Source organism: Pristis pectinata, chromosome 5 (genome assembly GCF_009764475.1).
Source record: "Pristis pectinata isolate sPriPec2 chromosome 5, sPriPec2.1.pri, whole genome shotgun sequence".
Lineage (NCBI taxonomy): Eukaryota > Metazoa > Chordata > Chondrichthyes > Rhinopristiformes > Pristidae > Pristis > Pristis pectinata.
The window spans coordinates 37,860,832-37,881,675 of NC_067409.1; positions in this window are offsets into that span (position 1 = coordinate 37,860,832).

Here is a 20,844-nt window from a genome sequence, read left to right on the forward strand (position 1 = left end):
CAATCATAGGAACACGGTTGAGGGAAGGACCAGCAGCTTAATGTTCTGGGGTTTAGCAGATGTAGATGTGAGAGAGGGGAATGACAAAGAGGAGGGAGAGTTACATTTATTATTAGGAAGAACATAATGGCAGTACTGAGAGAGGATATCCTGGAGGGATTATCTAATGAGGTCATATGGGTAGAATTTAGGAATAAGAGAGGGGTGATTACTTTGCTGGGGTTACACTGTAGGCCTCCCAGTAGCCACTGGGAATTAGAGGAACAGATATGTAAGCAAATTGCAGGAAGGTGTAAGAGCTGTCGGGTTATAGTACTGGGTGATTTTTACCTTTCACAATGTTGACTGGGATTGCATTAGTGCAAAGGATTTAGATGAGACGGGATTTGTTAAATGTGTCCAAGAAAGTTTCTGCAATAACAGATGCAGAGAATCCCACTAGAGGTTCAAATTTATCTTGGGAAATGAAACTGGGCAGGTGATGGAAGTGTCGGTGGGGGAACACTTTTGGGAACCGTGACCATAATCCTGTAAGTTTCAAGGTAGTTATGGAGAGGGATAAGGTTGGTCCTCAAGTTAAGGTACTGAATTGGGTGAAGGCCCAATTTACCAAGGAGAAGGACATGGAACATAGTGAGTTCAAGGAGGGTTATGTGGATAATCTGGAACAGGTCAGTTTAGGAAAGAGGAGGTGGCAGGTTTCATGGAATGCATAAGGGTTGATAAATCCTCAGTGCTGAATGAGATCTATTCCAGGTTGCTATGGGAAGAAAGGAAGGAGAACACTGGGCCCAGTCAGAGATTTTTGCATCTTCATTAGCCACAGGTGGGGTACCAGAAGACCAGAGGACACCTGATGTTGTTCCTCTATGTAAGAGCAGCAGGGATAAGCCAGGTAGCCACAGGTCAGTGGGCCTTACGTCAGCAGTAGAGAAATTATTGGAGAAAATCCTAAGGGCTAGGAATTTTATGTATATTTGAAAAGGCAGGGGCTGATCAGGAATAACATGATTTTGCACAGGGGAAATCCTGCCTCACTGATTTGCTTGAGTTTTTTGAAAAGGTAACTAAGTAGTTTAATGTCAGCAGGCTGGTAGACATTGTCTATATGGACTTTAGTAAGGCAATTGACAAGATCCTGCAAGGTAGGCTGGTTCAGAAGGCTAATGCACATGGGATCCAAGGTGAGCTAGCTAATTGGATCCAAAACTGGCTTGGTGATAGGAGGTGGAGGTTAATGGTAGAAGGATTCTTTTCTGATTGGAAATCTGTGACTGGTGGTGTATCATAGGGATTGGTGCTGAGATGCTTGTTGTTTGTGATATTAACAGCTTAGATATGCTTGTACGAAGTGTGATTAGTGAATTTATGGATAACATGAAAGTTGGTGGTGTGCATAGCGAGGAAGGTTGGCTAAGGTCCAGCAGTATATAGATCAGTTGGAAAGCTGGATGGAATGTTGGCAGATGGAATTTAATCCCAACAAGTGCAAGGTAATGCAATTTTGGAAGCCAGATAGCAGTAGGACATATACAGTGAATGACAGAGCACTGAAGAATGTTGATGAACAGAGGGACCTTGGGGTTCACAAGTCCATAGTTTGCTGAAAGTAGCAACACAGGTAGATAAGGTGGTGAAAAAGGGCAAATGGCATAATTGCCTTCCTATGTCAGAGCACAGAATATTGATAATTGGTTTATTATTGTCACATGCTATCCAGACAGATCATTTCATGCATAACTGATTGCAGACTTCGGGAAGGGGAAGTCGGGAGAAAATGCACCGGTCCTCATTGAGGGGTCAGCGTGGAAAGGGTGAGCAGCTTTAAGTTCCTTGGTGTCAACACCTCCGAGGATCTGTCCTGGGCCCAACACATTGTTGCAATCACAAAGAAGGCACACCAGCCATTCTACATTGTCAGGATTTTGAGGAGATCTGTTATGTCACCAAAGACACTTGCAAATTTCCATAGATGTACGGTGGAGAGCATTCTGACTGGTTACATCACAGCCTGGTATGTAGGCTTCAATGCACAGGATCGTAAGAGGCTACAGAGGGTTGTAGAAGCAGCCAGCTCCATCACAGACACAACTCTCTCCACCATTGAGGGCATCTCAAACAGGTGGTGCATCAAGAAGGTGGCATCCATCTCTAGGGACCCTCACCATCTGGGACATGACCTCTACTCGTTACTACCTTCAGGGAGGAGGTACAGGAGTCTGAAGACCCACACTCTATGATTCAGAAACAGCTTCTTCCCATCCGCTATCGGATTTCTGAATGGTCCATGAACCCATAAACACTACCTCATTATTCCTTTTCTTTTGCACTATTTATTTTGTAATTTATAGTAATTTTATGTCTTTGCACTGTACTGCTGCTGCAAAACAACAAATTTCATGTTATAAGACTGATAATAAATCTGACTCTGATTCTGATTCATCAAAGTAATACAAAAGAAAAACCATAACAGAATATAGTGCTACAGTTGCAGAGAAAGTGCAGTGCAGGTAGACAATAAAATGCAAGGGCTTTGACAGGTAGATCGAGAGATCAAGAGTTCATCTTTATCATACAAACAGTTCTGTTCAAGAGTCTTAAGACAGTGGGATGAAAGCTGTCCTTGAATCTAGTGGTATGTGTTCTCAAACTTTTGTATCTTCTGCCCAATTGAAGGGGGGAGGAGAGAGAATGACCGGGGTGGGAGGGGTCCTTTTCAAAGCACTGGTTAGACCTCACTTGAAGTTCTGATCACTGAACTGTCAGAAGGATGTGATTGTGCTGGAGAGAGTCCAAAGAAGATTCACCAGAACGTTGCCTGGATTGAAGGATTTTAGTTATAGGGAAAAATAGGATAGGCTGGGCTTGTTTTCCCTGGAGCAAAGGAGGCCGAGCTGTGACCTGATGGAGGTGTATAAAATTATAAGAGGCATAGTTAGGGTAGATAGTCAAAATCTATTTCCCATGATATGGGTATTAAAAACAAGAGGACTTTGGTTTAAGGTGAGAGGAAGGAGTTTTAAAGAGGATTTGAATGAAACGTTTCTTTACACAGAGAGTGGTTGATATCTGGAACTCACTGCTAGAGGAGATGGAATCAATTACAATCACTATGTTTAAGAGACATCTAGACAGTTATCTGAATAGGCAAGACTTAGAAGGATGCAGGCAACTGAGATTAGTGTAGGTGGGCAAAAAGATCTACATGGATGTGATGGACCAAAGGGCCCATTTTTGCACTGGACTCTGCTTATTGGGTCAAAAGGCCATTTTGTGTGTCATACTCCTCCTATAGTTTTAAATCTGCTAACAATGATGTATGCATATTTCTGCTGGGCCTCTGCTGTAATTCTCTGTAACCAGCACAGCAGATTATCAGAGATTTACTGTAACAGGCATACACTCCGCCATCCAGGATGTTTATGTGCTGACTGCCCTGTGTTGTGTAGGAAGAAGACATAAAGGTAATCCTTAATCCTTAAAAAGGCAAGGAGCTCGTGCCTACAAGTAAAGAACGTTGGTGGAGAAAAGTTAATGAAATAAAAGGATTTATATTATATTGAAGCTAAGTGCTTCTAATTTACCTGTGATTTCCAGTAGTTGTGGGAATTACATGTAGTGATACTACATTTTTTGTAAGTTTTTAGTTTCTTATGTTATAACATAAACCAAGAGATTTATTGCCTGCAAAGTTGTGAAGAACTATACATCAGGTTAATTCCGTCAGCCAGTTTTTTTTAAGATTCTGGCATTATAAATGATCTGTTCAGATGTCTATAGAAGCAGCCTGTGGTGACTTGCTTCATTGCATCCCAGAGTACTTTCACAGATTTAACCAGCAGATTGGAGAATATTTGAAGCTTGGTAATGAGCAAATATCTCTAAATTCAGTCCATTTGGTTGGTGGAGTAAGTTGCTGATTTAGTCCATCAAATTAATCATAGAATCATAGATTTATCAAGCAGATAAGGAGCCCATTTGTGACCTTGGAAGAAATATCCAATTAAGTTCTCTTCTCTCTTCTTTTCCGATGGTCTGGTAAAGTTTTGTTTTTCAAGTATTTATCCAGTTTAATGGTTTTAGTGGATGCAGTATTCCACATTCTACTGGTGAATTTACAACCAGCTGCACATCAAAACTTCATCTTGGTAACTAGCTGTGTGTAATTGGCAGTGTTGGCCATGTCACATGTGTGCAAAGTAATTATGTATTCGACTTCACATCAGTACTCCTTTGTTGCTATGACACATGGGAGAGAACTAATTTAGTTCTCTTTTATGCTTGTTTTTAAAGTAGGATAGCAAAATGCTCATTGACTGCATCTTTACCGATATACATCAAGGAGTTTGAGTAGAAACAAACCATTCAAAACAATAAATGACACATTAATACATAGCTGAATGAATATTAAAATATTTAATCTAAGATTAGGTTAATACAGCAGAGAATTTTCATTTTTAGATTCAATGATATTTTATGTGATTGTGTTTGACCAACTGCCTATAGAAGTAAATCTCTGAAAAGAGGTTGCACCAAAATGTAATGAACTTGCTTATTTATATCTAACTTTGTTCCCTCCTCACAGGAAGGTGGAGACATAAAAGATGATTAATAATCATGGTCAGATGTGCAGCACAACATAAAAGTCTGGCCCTGGTCAGTAGCTGTCACCCACATGTGCATGCTTTACATCATTAAACTAACAAGGCTAGCTGATTTTTAGTTTCTTAAATAAGAAAATGGATCTGGAAATTATAAGATAACATTTCTTTATTAGTCACATGTACGTCGAAACACACAGTGAAATACATCATTTGCATAGAGTGTTCTGGGGGCAGCCTGCAAGTGTCACCACGCTTCTGGCGCCAATATAGCATGCCCACAACTTCCTAACCCATATGTCTTTGGAATGTGGGAGGAAACCTGAGCACCCAGAGGAAACCCACGCAGACAAGGGGAGAACATACAAACTCCTTACCAACAGTGGCCAGAATTGAACCCGGGTTGCTGGCGCTGTAATAGCGTTGCGCTAACCGTTACACAACCGTGCCTGACCCAAGCTTATGTGCAGACTTCCACTACAGTTAAATTCCATCCCCCTAAGAATTCTTCACCCTGTCCTGCATTAAATTAAATGGACTGCAAGAACAGCTGTCCCATTGAAGTCAGTAGATCTAAAACTATTTCAAACAAGTGATTTTTATTTTTAATATTTAATATTTTTCTGTTATTTTCTTTCAATAGATCCCAAGTCTTTTTGAACGTTTGTGAATGTCAAGGAAGCAATTAATTCCAGTCCTGATACAGGGCTTCGATTTGAAACATCATCAATTATTTTCTCCCCACAGGCGCTGCTCAACCAGCTAACTTCCTCCAGCAGATTGTTTGTTGCAATTAATTCCAGTCACAGCTTTAACAGCTGGATGAGCCTGAGGGTGAAACCTCACTGGCTGTCAAAGCTGTACTGTGAGTGCAGCTGAGAGCCCCTGCACTCTGCTGTACTGAGCTGAGCCTCTCCACTGACAGTTGGCCATCCAGCAGAAGACTATGTGAGAACCAGGTAAAATAAACCAGAAACACGTTTTCTAAAGAGTGAGTGATTGCAGAGCTCTGAGATGCAGGGGGATCTGGGTGCCTGAGTGCATGATTTGTAAAAGGCTAATATGCAGGGACGGTAATGTGGGGAAATAATGGGATGAGGGTAAATGGATGCCTAGTGGTCAGCACGGACTCAGTGGGCCAAAGGGCCTGTTTCTGCGCTGTATTAGTTTATGTTTCTACGAACAAGAAACCAACAGAAGGTTCTTCCTTCTGGTCTAAGACCCTTTGTCAGAACTGGGTAGGAGAGAAAACAACTTTGTTTTAAAGCCGCAGGGAGGGACTTATAGGACAGAGGCAATATCTTTGATATGATGAATCCTGGGCTGCCCCTGAGGATGAGCTGTAAATGAGGCCATCTGGGGTTCATGAGAAAATGGGGGTATTTGGGGAGGGAGACCATGTTCATCAAAGCTATGACAGGAGGGCAATTAGAGAGTGAGAACACAGACAAAGGAATGTAAGATTATTCATCATTCAACCGTGATATTGGCTCAGTGTTTCTTTGTCCCCTAGCACAGTCTTAACTGCTGTGTATGAACGTCCTGCAGCCCTAACTCAATACTAACTTGTTATCTCTCCTTCAGTTCTGATGAAGGGTTAGTCTGAAATATTAACTGTTTTCCCTTCTACAGACATTGCCCGACCTGCTGAGTGATTTCAGATTTCCAGCACTTGTTTTTGATTTCCAAAATGTTTTGATTTATTGTTAGAGGAATTGAAGATAAAAATATGGAGGCTATGCTTCATTGGTTAGACCACGTCTAGTATACTGTCTTCATTAGTGGTCTCCTTATTTAATGTTAAAGCATTGGAAGCAGCTCAGAGAAGACTTGCTAAACTAATATTGGAATGGGTGAGTTGCATTATAAAGAAATATTGGACAGACTCTGCCTGCTGGAATTTAAAAGTTGAAAGGTGACTTGACCTAAGATACAGAGGAGTCTTGACAGAATGGATATGAAAAGGATGTTTCCTCTTGTGGGGGAATCTAGAAGTAGGGAGTCACGGTTTAATAAATGAGACAGATGTGGCAATTATTTTAATTTTCAATGAGGGGTAAGTTTTTGGAACTCTCATCTCCAAAGGGCGGCAAAAGCCAAATCTTTGAACACTTTTAAGGCAGAGGTAGATGCAAAATGAACTATCATTAATGTTTATTAATGTTGATTAATGTTGATGTTAATCATTAATGTTGACGTTAATGCTTCATATTTTGAAATATTCATGTAAGGACATTTTAATTCACATTCAGTAAAGTTAGCTTTTAAGGCCAGCTACTTTGTTAAGTTGCATGTTATTGAGTAGTACATCATTAAAGCCTAACAACACCTCATTCATGGAGTTGTACAGCACAGAAACAGGCCCTTCAGCCCACCTCGCCCATGCCGACCTTTTTGCCCATCTACACTAATCTCATTCGCCCCCAGTAGGTATGTATCCTTCTATTGCCCTAATTGCTTATCTAAATTTGTCTTAAAGGTAGTAATTGTATCTGATTCCTCTACCTTCTCTGGCAGCATGTTTCAGATATCAGCCACTCTCTGTGTAACAAACTTACCCTCAGGTCCCTTCTAAATCTCCTACCTCTCACCTTAAACTTATACCCTCTTGCTTCTGATACTATTACCATGGCGAAAAGATTTTGACTATTTACACTATCTATGCCTCTAATAATCTAATATACTTCTATCATTTCATCCCTCAGCCTCCTTTGCTCCAAGGATAACAAGCCCAGCCTATCCAATCTGTCCCCATAACTAAAATCCTCCAAATCAGGCAACATCCTGTATTCCTCCAGCACTGGATATGGATGTCATTGGTGATGCCTGCATTTATTGCCCATTCCTATTCACCCCAGACAAGGGTGGCACATTTCCTTCCCCAAGTGAGAATACAGAAGAATCTGGTTCTTAATACTGACACCAACATTTTATCCCAGATGGATTTGATTATGTAATGCTAAATTCCCTGACTACTACTCGTACGGAGGGATTTGAACTCATTGCCTCAGGATCAGTGGCTCAAACTTCTGGATACTTCTCAAGCAGTCAAGGCTTTGTAACAATTTTAAAATGATTTGGGTACTCAAATAAAGTATAGAGACATTTAAAAAAGTGTTATACTTATTAAAATAATTAAAAAGCATAACTCTTTGCTGCATATTTAAGGAATATGTAATTGAACATATCAAAATGCCAAGAAATAGATAAAAAGATCTGAATTAAGTAAAATTAGTAAATAAATGAACTTACCCTTCCATTTTCCTTCCTTTCCTTTGTGACTGGGAAGTCCCGTTCAGTTGAATAGGGTCTCTGATCCGACTCCGCATCTGGCTGATGTGGGATGAAGGAAGACAAGTCCCCAGCATTCTGTTGGGGAATCCCAGCATGACTGGGCCCTGTAACTGAACCCCACACTGGTTCTGTCACTCAGCAGCCCTTGGGAATTTGCTGCATCTGCTAAGTCTGTGACTTACTGACGTAAGAACTTCTGAATTAGGAACAGAATTTGGTCATTCGCTCCCTTGACCCTGCTTCTCCATTCAATAAGAGCTGATCTGATTGTAACCTCAACTCTTTTCCCTCCCATTCCCTGCAACTCTTCAACCCTTTCTTTATCTGGGTGTGGCTGAATCAGAGAGGACCAGTTCTGAACCATTAGCCACAGCAAGTACAATTCATCTCCATGGAGGTGGCGAAGAGAAATATAATGCTCAGTTTGTGAGTATTGAATTCTTGATGTGCTATACTAGATTCAGTGCTCCCCCCATATTATCCAGTTCTGTTCTTAGAGGGTTAATAGAAATCGTCATGAATGAATGGACTTTATCACTTACATTATGCAACACATGTTTGAGTTCTTCCAGGCTTAACATGAACCATGAATCTGCATATATGAAACGTGTTGTATCCTGTTTATATCTCTCTTCCTATGATATGATAAACAGGAAACCTATTTATCAGTGGAAAAATGTATCATCTGAGTTCAATCTAGTTTAACAAATTTAGTTTGACCGCTGTCGTCCTTTGGTGACTTTGTTTTCCACCTCCTCCTCCCATGTGTGATGGTGCAATTATTCCTTTCCGTAAATTAGACTCCAGCCATAAATATCATTGTTTTAATATTACACAGAAAAAAATGAATTCTCTTTGCTTTGTCGTCTAATCAGATCTTGACTCCTCAGTCTTTTGATACGTGCAATCATAGTTGAAAATCGGATTAGTATTATGACAGGCTGAGGGTTTTTGAAGCCTGCAGTGCTTTTCAACATCTCGCGTGTGGTTAAGTTTGTCTGTAGGCCTATAATTATTACTTACATCAAAAAGACAAGGTTGAAATTTACCATTGGTGGCTTAGTGACAAAAAAAAATAAAATGATACTGGATAGATAGAAGGAAGCCATGCAGCCATCTTGGTAGTGCCGGCAGTTTGAAAGAGCTATCTTGTCTACCCCAAACCCTCCAAATCCAGCAATTTTTTTTTTGTCTTTTCACATCCCAATTTTCTACTGAAAGCTAATATTAAATCTGCTTCCACTACTGCTTCAGATGTTGGTTTTCAAATTAAAACAAGTCACTGCAATTCCTCATCTTGCCATTTCACTTCATCTTGGCGCCACCTTGTCGCTGACCTGCCCATGCTGGAAACAGTGTTTATTCTACCAAATCCCTTCAATATCCTATAATATCACTATTATCAACTTGTCCCCGACCTTTCTTCCCTCGAAGGAGAATCACCACAGGTTCGCCCATCTCACCAAGTAACTCCAGTCTTTCATCCCTCCAAATGTTCTCTGTACCCATTCTAAGATCTCGATGCCCTTCCTAAATTATGGCCCACAGAGTTTGCTACAAAAGCCAGTTGGGTTATAATCAGTTGACATAACTTCCTTACTTTTATACTCTGTACCCACCTGCATTCATGTGGCTATCTAAGAGTCTCTTAAATGTTCCTAATGTATCTGCCCCCATAACCTCTGCCGGCAGTGCGTTCCATGCACCCACCACTCTCTGTGTAAAAAAAACTTACCTCTGACATCCCCCTTATAACTTCCTCCAATCACTTTAAAATTATGCCCCCTCGTATTAGCCATTTTCGTCCTGGGAAAAAGTCTCTGACTGTCCACTCGATCTATGCCTCCCCACATTACGAATGCTTGACTTATGGACAGCCCCTACACACGAATGAGCATTTGGGAGACCAGTGGAACAGATTTGTCGGCTGCTGCGGGGCTGCAGGTATCCTCTGCTGGCTGGGAACGGGGTATCTCCCCATACTTTCTCTTCCTGTTAACTTTAAATTGCACTTTGTGTAATTGCACTTCACGCAGCTTCTCTTGTTACAATCATGGCATGCAAGTCTTCGTATGGGGCAATGTTCTTGCCACATATATGCCTTCATGTTCACATCACTCCCTCCCAAGGAGAGATTCACCCAGTTTTGCCCACCATCCACACTCACCCAACCACACGCTTCCTGCGACCACACTTTCCTTTAGTGGCTCTGTGGCTCCAACAGACCTTGAAGCGTGGATTGCAGAGCTGCCACATGAAGCAGAGCAGAACACGAGCAGCAATTTGGCCTCAGGTGCTGGTTGCTGAGATAAGATAAGAAAAGAAAAAAGAAAAGAAAAGATAAGATATCCTTATTAGTCACATGTACATCGAAACACACAGTGAAATGCATCTTGATGGTCAAAGATGCTTAAAAAGCAGTTCATATATATGTGAATAATAGAAAACAAAAATCAACAAAAAATAAATTTATTTAAAAATGCCGTTAATAATCAAACATTAATTAAACCCGTAGAGTAAAATCATGAAGAAGCATGAATAATCCACTGACCTCACTTATCTTTTTAGTTAAGGTTGGTGACCCTTTTCAAATGATGGTTGATGTAAAACTGAATGCCTCCACTCAGGAGCTTTGGGCTATGCCACTGGAAGCAGTGCTGAGTCTAACGATGAACCAGGAGCTCAGATGGAGTGGCATCTACCTCTAGGTTGTCTATGATTTCTGCCTTGGTAATATAATCCAAACTTAAAAGCAATAATGCAGAATGGTTCAATGGAAAGTATGGTCCACTTTGATTTGAACAAGAGATTGTGAACTGTAGAGTTCAGAATCTATTTTTGTCACAAAAGCACTTTCCGGAGTCAGTTGTCAAACATTTTTTGAAAGCCTTGCTTCAGAAGACCTATCTTCTGTAACAAAATTTTCAATAGTTTAGATTAATAGGCAGGATGCTGTGATAGTTTGCCAGATTAAATTACCTCATGTTAACATTCTCTTTTGGTATTATACAGCCCACTATTCCTCCGCATCTTTAGTCACACTAGCAGGTTGCCCTAATGAAACATCAAAACTGAATCTAGTTCAAATTTACCAAATGTACTTAATATAATCAAAAGAAAGAATTTTTATTTCTGATCAACAGAGACCCAGATATCTTTAAACCAACTAAAGTGTAAGGCTTCATTGCACGCTGGAACCACAGGGAAAATATCTCATTTTAAGTTATTATCAGACTTAAAATCACAATAAGGAATTTGCTGAAGTCAGTAGAGTCATTGCAGTTAAGTTTCATTTACTTTCATGTTAATATAATGGATCGAAATGTTTTCACAGAGATGTGTGATTAAAACTAATCATATGTAACGTACAAACTCAAATCAAAAATTTATCACACCTCTCTCTCCAAGCTTGTGCAGACCACAGTTGATCTGTTTTGGGTTTTAAGAATGAACATATTTCGTGTCATCCATTGCAGCTCTCGTTCCATTAATTCAATGCAGCAGTGCATCAAAAGCACAAGGTTCCATTAAACCAAATCCTTCAATGTGGAAAGATATTCATTCATCATAGCAATGCTCTCTGATGTTTAGCCCTTAACCTCCTTCTTGAATCAATGCTGCCGATTCATTTAAATTAAACAGCAGGTATATAGCATGTAGGCCTCAATAATAGGGAGTTTGTTTGCATAGGCAGGATCCTGGCCAGACAGCTAATGATGGAAGAAAAATCAATATGAATTCCTGTGAGAAATGAATGTGTTCGGCTTTTTCTTTTCTCCTTAACTAAAAAACCATTAGTTCAAGACAGTCTGTGACATGCTACTTAATGTCATTGAACAGGCAAGCTTTCTCTACCTCATTTCCTGAGCATTAGCCCCAGGTCAATGCATTTTATTTTCAGATCAGCTGCACCCTAATCTATAAACATTCTCCTGCACAGCAGAATTCCTTCACACAGCCCAGTAGTATTGGTAAACCCAATATTATTGAAATATTTGTAACTCATTGTGAATATTTTGGTGCTTCTCAGCGGGTATTTGATTTACACAGAGCCTTTAAGGGTAAAAAAAACTTTGGAATAGAATTTAATTCACCTCAACTTCAATTCAGGACCTGCTTGAGTCATGTGGGGCTTATACCCAGGTAGCTTTTAATGAAGTCACAATACCACCCTACTAGCGCACAATTTCAATTGTTTTGCTTTGAGATGAGCTGTCATTAGTGGCAGAAACAGCATGTAGGGAAATGGAAAGAATGCAAAACTGAATCATTTCAAACTTCATGCAATATTTATGATATTGAGGCTGAGGTTAACTCATAAATTGAGGTTTATATATAGATTTATATGAATTAAAGTGCACAGCTGGCAAACTGTATAATAATTGTTTCCATGTTTTGCTGACTTTTTAGTATTCCTCTCATTTTTACATTAATTTATAAAATAATAATCATTCTTAAAATTCAGGTTCAACAAAGACTGGTGGCCTTTAACTCCATAAGATTCCATATGCCTTAAATTGATGAGGAATAAAGCTTGAATTTGCCATTTTATTTTACAGCATGTGCCCATTTTATTAAGGATGCATTCATATTAAACGTTAAATGCACATTTGGATAAAACAAGATAAATGATTTCCAGACATAGCGGAAAAGATAGTTTGTTCTCATAGTTGGCTGGGAATTGGTCAAAGTAACACATTTTCCCTTTGCTCTGTCCATCAAGGTGAGGGATGACAATGCGGAAAATGGAACTTCCCTGTTTCTTACAGCATATTGTCACAACCCAAAGTTAGACAGATACAGATCTCTGTCCATTCAACAGAAACTTCTTGCGTTTATATGAAGTCTTTAATGTTAAAATGTCCCAAGGTGCTCACATTGACAGAATTAAACAACAAATAACACCTGGCCAAGGAAGAGAGAAAAGATTGCCAGGAAACATGCCGTAACTCCACACTTGTGAAACACCCACTGCTACACCAAAGCAACATCATTTCCCCTTCCCTCAGCAATCATTCAGAGGACTCTATATAATATTAGGCAGCAATGACAACTGCATGGACAGCCCAGTGTTCAATCTGTTATTAGAGTCATATAGTAATACAGCATGGAAACAGCCCTTTGGCTCAACTTGTTAATGCTAACCATGGTGCCCACCAAGCTAGTCCCCTTTGCCCACTTTTGGCTCATATCCTTCTAAACCCTTCATATTCATGTACTTATCTTAATGATATTGAAATGTTGTTATGTACCTGCTTCAACCACTTTCTCTGGCAGCTCATTCCATATACGCATTACCCTCTGTGTGAAGAAATTGCCCCTCAGATCCTTTTTAAATCTTTCACCTCTCACCTTAAACCTATGATCTCTAGTTTGGGAAAAAGACTGTGTGTGTTTACCCTTTCTATTTCCTTCATGATTTTATACACCTCTATAAAGTAACCCCTACATTCCAAGGAATAAATTCCTAGCCTGCCAACTCAGGCCCTCAAGTCCTGGCAGCATCTTCATAAATCCTCTCTGTACTCTTTCCATTTTAATTATGTCTTTCCTATAACAGGGTGACCAAAACTGTACACAATACTCCAAGTGTGGTCTCAGCAATGTCTTGTACAACTGCAACATAACATCCCGACTCCGAAACTCAGTGCTCTGACTGATGAAAACCAGCACGCCAAATGCCTTCTTGACCACCCTGTCTGCCTGTGAAGCCTCTTTCAGTGAACTATGTACTTGTACTCCAAGGTTTGTATGTTCTCTGGAGCTAATCTCCAATCTAAGGCCTGAACAAGGGAGCAGTGGTGTCAAACCTGCCAGGTGTAGGAGCTGGGCAAAAAAAAGCCATGAAAAGCATCTTTAATATTTTGCATAAATCAGGCTTCCTTGCTCTCAAACAACTTGCGTCCCTCTTTGTGCATTTACATCATGCTGGGGACCAGCCCCTTGGATTCCTAACAACAGCATCCAGTGGCTCGACTTTCAGATCCAGGTTTCCCAACAGCTTCAGTTGTTGAGTGGCATACTAATGAGGTGTGGACACAAAAATCTGCCCTTCCACTGCTCCCGGATGGTACTGCTGTTCATTTTGCCTGCATGGGATTTTAAACGCAGTCTGCTGATCCTGGAAGTGACAAGGTACTGTAGCTTGCAGTTTGACTGAAGTGAAAGCAAAGACTCAGAGATGACAATAAATAATTATGATGATGAAGTACATTAGAGGTTTGACCTCTGGTTTAGTTCAGGCGTGGATAAGCATGCATGTTCACAGCATCAGCTCCCAGATCCACTGCACTTGCCAAAGAACAGAAAGGAACACATGCTTATCAGGTCTCTTGACAACATGCCAGGTTCTGGCTTCAAAAGGACTTTTTATACATGGTGAATGACATATTAAAGTCATAGAGCGATAGAGTTATACAGCACGGAAACAGGCCCTTCAGCCCAACTGGTCCATGCCAACCAAGATGCCACATCCAAGCTAGTTCCATTTGCCAGTGTTTGGCCCATAACCTTCTAAACTTCTCCAATCCATGTACCTGTCCAACTGTCTTTTAAAAATTGTTATTATTCCTGCCGCAACCACTTCCTCTGGCAGCTCACTCCACATACAACCATCCTTTGTGTAAAAAAGTTGCCCCTCAAGTTCCTATTAAATCTTTCCCTTCTCACCTTAAATTTATGCCCTCTAGTTCTTGATTCCCCAACTCTGGGAAAAATATTGAGTGCATTCACCCTATCTGTGCCCCTCATGATTTTATACACTTCTATAAGATCACCTCTCAGTCTCCTGCGTTCCAAACAATAAAGTCCTAGACTGTCCAACCTCTCCCTATAACTCAGTCCCTCAAGTCCTGGCAACATCCTTGTAAATCTTTTCTGCACTCTCTCCAGTTTAATAACATCTTTCCTATAGCAGGGCAAATAACACTGAACACAAAACTCCCAGTGCAACCTCATCAGCATCTTCTACAATCGCACCATGACCTCCTAACGTTTATACTCAATGCCCTGACTTATGAAGGCCAGTGTGCCAAAAGCCTTCTTCACCACCCTATCTCCCTGTGACTCCACTTTCAGGGAACCATGTATTTGTACTCCAAGGTCCCTCTGTTCTACAACAGAGCCCTGCCATTCACTGCAAAATTCCCACATGGATTTGACTTTCCAAAATGCAACACCTCACACTTATACATATTATTAACTGTTCTGCTCACTATCCCTTTAATTACTAAATTGCTCCATAGATATCTGAACAGATATTAAAATTCAATACTATAAATACTTTTAGCTGATCAATATACCTTGCAATAATCTCATATTTAAATATTTTAAGCAAATTTGAATGAAATACTAAAGTAAATCTGCATAAAATTGTGACAATTTAAGGTTGTTTTAAATATTCTTTTTCATTGAAGTTGCAATATTCCTGATGCAGATCTGTCCTGATTTACCAAAATAATATGGATATCTGGAGTTCAATCATAGAACATAGAACAGTACTGTACAGGAACAGGCCCTTCGGCCCACTATGTCTGTGCTGACCATAATGCTAATCTAACAAATTCCATCTGCCTGCACCTGGTCTGCATCCCTCTCTTTCCTGCCTGTTTATATGCCTGTCCAAGTGCATCTTAAATGTTACTATTGTATTTGCTTTTATCCCCTCCCTGGCAGCTCATTCCAGACACCTACCACTTTGCATAAAAGATTTGCCTTGCACATCTCCTTTAAACTATCCCCCTCTCACCTTAAACCAATGCGATGTACCATTTGATATCTCCACCCTGGGAAAGAGACTATTTATCCCATTTATGCCTCTCATAATTTTACATGCTTCTATCAGGTCACCCTACAGACTCCGAAGCTCCAGAGAAAACAACCCATGTTTGTCCAACCTCTCCTTATAGCTAATATACTCCAATCCAGGCAACATCCTGGTGAAACTCTTTTGCGTCCTTTCCAAAGCTTCCACATCCTTCCTTTAGTTTGGCGAGCAGGACTGCAAACAGTATCCCAAATGTGGTCTAACCAAATCTTTATACAGCTGGCAAATTTTATGCTCAGTGTCCTGCCCGATCAAGTCAAACATGCCATATGCCTTCTTTATCACCCTATCCACATATCTTGCCACCTCAGGGAGCTATGGACTTACCTCTGTACGTCAATGTTCTGAAGGGTCCTGCCATTCACTACATACTTTCCTCTTACATTTGACCTCCCAAAATACATCACCTCACACTTGTCCAGATTAAAATCCATCTGTTATTTTTCTGCCCAAATTTCTAACTGATTGATATCCTGCTGTATCCTTTGACAGCCTTCCATAACTCCACCAATTTCTGCAAACTTATTAATCAGACCACCTATATTTTCATCCAAATCAATTATATATATCACAAACAACAAAGGTCCCAGCACTCACCCTTGTGGAACACCATTGGCCATAGGCCGCCAGTTTGTAACTGACATACAAAACTCACTGTGGATCCCATATGACTTAATATTCCAGATCAGCCTAGCATGAGGGACTTTGTCAATGCTTTAGTAAAGTCCATGTGGCCAACATCTACTTCCTTACTCTCATCAATAACCTTCATCACCTCCTCAGAAAACTCAATCAAATTTGTGAGACAGATCCTCCCCTGCACAAAACTGTGCTGACTATCCCTAATAAGTCCATGCTTTTCCAAATGCGTTAATCCTGTCCCTAATCTTCTCCAAAGATTTCCCTACCAGTGATATAAGGCTTACAGGATTACCCCCAAGAAGGCATATGCAGTGTTGGCTTTCATTATTGAGTTCAAGAGCCGCAAGGTGATGTTGCAGCTCTATAGAACTCTAGTCAGACCACACTTGGAGTATTGTGGCAGGCACAGTAGCATAGTGGTTAGCATAATGCTTTACAGCGCCAGCGACCCGGGTTTAAATCCGGCCACTGTCTGTAAGGAGTTTGTACATTCTCCCCGTGTCTGCATGGGTTTCCTCCGGGTGCTCTGGTTTCCTCCCACATTCCAAAGACCTACAGGTTAGGAAGTTATGGGCATGCTATGTTGGTGCCAGAAGCGTGGCGACACTTGCGGGCTGCCCCCCAAAATCACTACACAAAAGATGTATTTCACTGTGTGCTTCGATGTACATGTGACTAATAAAGAACTTATCTTCTGTTCAGTTCTGGTCGCCTCATTATAGGAAGGATGTGGAAGCTTTAGAGAGGGTGCAGAGGAGATTTACCAGGATGTTGGCTAGATTGGAGAGCATGTCTTATGAGGACAGGTTGAGCAAGCTAGGATGTTTTTGGAGAGAAGGAGGATGAGAAATGACTTGATAGAGGTGTACAAGATGATAAGAGGCATAGATCGAGTGGACGGTCCGAGACCTTTTCCCAGTGTGACAATGGCTAACACAAGGGGACATAATTTTAAGGTGATTGGAGGAATGTATCAGGGGGATGTCAGGGGTAAGTTTTTTACACAGAGACTGGTGGGTGCATGCAATGCACTGCCTGCAGAGTTTGTAGGGGCAGATACATTAGGGACATTTAAGAGGCTCTTTGATAGACACATGAATGATAGAAAAATAGGGGGCTATGTGGGAGGGAAGGGTTAGATAGATCTTAAAGCAGGATAAAATGTTGGCAGAACATTGTGGGCCGAAGGGCCTGTACTGTGCTATAGTGTTCTATATTAGTATTTCCCTTCTTAACAAAGGAACAACTTTGGGAATTCCCTAGTCTTCTAGACCTTGCCCAAGGCTAAAGAGAAAATCAAGGCCCAAGCAATATTCTCCCTTGCATTCGTCAGTGTCCTGGGATAGATTCTATCAGACCTAGGGGACTTATCCACTTTAAAGTTTTTCAGGAGATCTACGACTTTCTCCTTCCTAATAGCAAAATGTCCTGGAATATCAACATATCCTTCTCAGATCTCACCATCATCCATGTCCCTCTTGTTGGTGAATACCAATGCAAAGTACCCATTAAGGACCTCACCCACTTCCTCTGGCTCCATGCACAAATTCCCTCCTTTGTCCTTGAGTGATCCTACCCTCTCCCTAGCTATCCTTTTGCCCCTAATAGAGGCCTATAGTATAACCCATCATAGTGAACATAGAACATAGAACAGTACAGCACAGGAAAAGGCCCTTCGGCCCACAATGTTGTACTGAAGCAATTACATTAGTAATAAAATGCCCAACTAAACTATTCCGTTCTGCCTACTCAATATCCATATCCTTCCATTTCCCTCATATTCATGCGCCTATCTAAGAGCTTCTTGAATGCCTGTATCGTATTTGCCTCCACCACCACCCCAGACAGCGCATTCCAGGCACCCACCCCTCTCTGTGTTAAAAAAAACTTGCCCCGCACATGTCCTTTGAACTTACCCCCTATCACCTTAAATGCATACGCCTTGGTGTTAGACATTTCAACCCTGGGAAAAAGATACTGGCTGTCTACTCCATCTATGCTTCTCATAATTTTATAAATTTCTGTCAGATCTCCCCTCAGACTCCGCCGCACCAGAGAGAACAACCCAAGTTTGTCCAACCTATCCCCATTGCACGTGCCGTCTAATCCAGGCAGCATCTTGGTAAACCTCTTCTGCACCCTCTTCAAAGCCTCAACATGGGGCAACCAGAACTGAGTGCAATACTCCAGAAGTGGCCTAATTAAAGTTTTATAAAGCTGCAACATAACTTCATGACTCTTGAACTCAGTGCCTCAACTAATGAAGGCAAGCATGCCGTATGCCTTCTTTACCGTCCTATCAACCTGTGTTGCCACTTTCAGGGAGCTATGAACTTGGACCCTAAGATCCCTCTGCTCATCCACACTGTTAAGGGTCTTGCCATAATCAGGGTACTGCCTCTTTGTATTTGATCTCCCAATGTGCAACACTTCACATTTGGCCGTATTGAACTCCATCTGCCACTTCTCCGCCCATATCTGTAACTGATCGATGTTCCACTGTATTGTGATTGCATCTTTCTTATTCCTGAGCTCTACACATATTGCCTCACTGGATGAGCCCTCCAGGATGTCCTCTCTAAGGGCGTCTGTGAAATTCTTCCTAATGTAACTCCCCCACCTCTTTTACATCACTGTCTATCACATCTGAAACATCTAAAACCTGGAATGTTGAGCTGCCAGTCCTGCCCCTCTCTCAATCAACTGTCATTGTAGCTCCATGTGCTAGTCCAGGCTCTAAGCTCGCCTGCCTTACCAATTATACTCCTTGCGTTAAAATAAATACGCTTCAGACTGTCAGTCCTGTCATGTTCATTAACCTGGCCCCTGCCTGTCCTTTCTTCTAGCCTTACTTGACCTAAGCTCTACCTTCCTTGAATCTCTCCGCCGGCTGACCTACTGTTCTGGTTCCCACCACACTAGTTTAAACCCTCTCAAATAGCATAAGCAAACCTCCTTGCGAGGATATTGGCTCCCCTCCAGTTCAGGTGAAACCTGCCCTTCTTGTACAGGCCCACCTGCCCTGGAAGAGAGCCCAATGATCCATGTAGCCGAAGCCTCCTTCCTGTACCAGTTCCCACCCATGCACTTAACTGTATTATCTTCCTATTTCTTCCCTCACCAGCACGTGGCATGGGGTGTAATCCTGAGAATACATCCCTGCTTTGTAATTTTCTACCTAATTCTCTTTGCAGGACGTTGTCTCTCTTACTGCCTATGTCATTAGTACCAATATGGACCGTGACCTCTGGCTGCTCACCTCCCCTTTCATAATATCCTGTGCCTGCTTAGAGACATTCTTGACCCTGGTACCTGCGAAGCAACACACCATCCTGGAGTCTTGCCCTCGGCCACAGAAATGCCTCTCTGTGCCCCTGACTCAAGAGCCTCCTATCATGATTGCTTCCCTACTCTTTGAACCTCCCCTGCTGTACAGTAGAGCAAGTCACGGTGCCACTGATCTGGCTACTGCTGTTGCCTTCCCTTGAGAGGTCATGCCCCCAACAGTATCAAAAGCAGTATACATGTTGGAATTATACTGTGGCTGAGCCTTAGAACAAATATTCTTTCTAAAATAACCAAGATATCAATACATTTGGTACACTGTCTGACTTGTCTTAACAAGCTACTTGCATGGATTCCTTTGGAGATTTGACTTACTTAACTAGCAGCCTTACAGTACAACCAGAAAGTCGCATTTCTGGGTCAAATGTCATTTTCTAGGTCATCTCACACTCTGTCTTTCAGCCCGTGAAGGCAATGTCATATGAAATGAATATATTCAAAGATCAACCAGGACCTTAAGTTTTCCCCTGTCTGTCATGCCATGCTGTCACTGCTGCTAACAAAAAGATGTTTCACTGAAGGACATATATAAGGTCATGATTAATGTAATAACTACACCGGATGCTATTTGGTGGCATTGCAGGCCTTAAGGCAAGCACAGTAGTGTCAAGAGAAAAGGTCGGAAGACAGCATGCTTTGCATGCAGACCACTGTTTAAAATGTTAAATTCAGTTGGAGGCACTAATGATTTCAAACAAGCAGATTAAAGAAAAAGATCGGGAAGAAATCCACATCATCTCATATCATTGTGCATGATCCATATTTGGCCCAGTTACCCATTAGCTGATGTGGTAACCACGACTCATGGATCATTGAGACGAACGTGGAAAAAATGCATTAATTACTCTTTTTCACCATACATCAGGTTTTCTGATAATATTTTTATTTTTTTGTTAATCTTTAATCACTGATTGGCAATGTCATTATCCATTTGTTGTTGGTAACAGATCAATAAACTGAATTTAATAATAATAGATATTTGTCCTGGATATCCCAGATTTGTCACAAAACCAGTTTAATATTTAAACATAACAGAATTAATTTCTAAAAAAAATCTGATGGCTCAGTTAATGAAAGAAATGCAGAGTATTGTCATTGAAATGGACAAGTTCGGCTCCTGGTAAATATTGAGTTAAT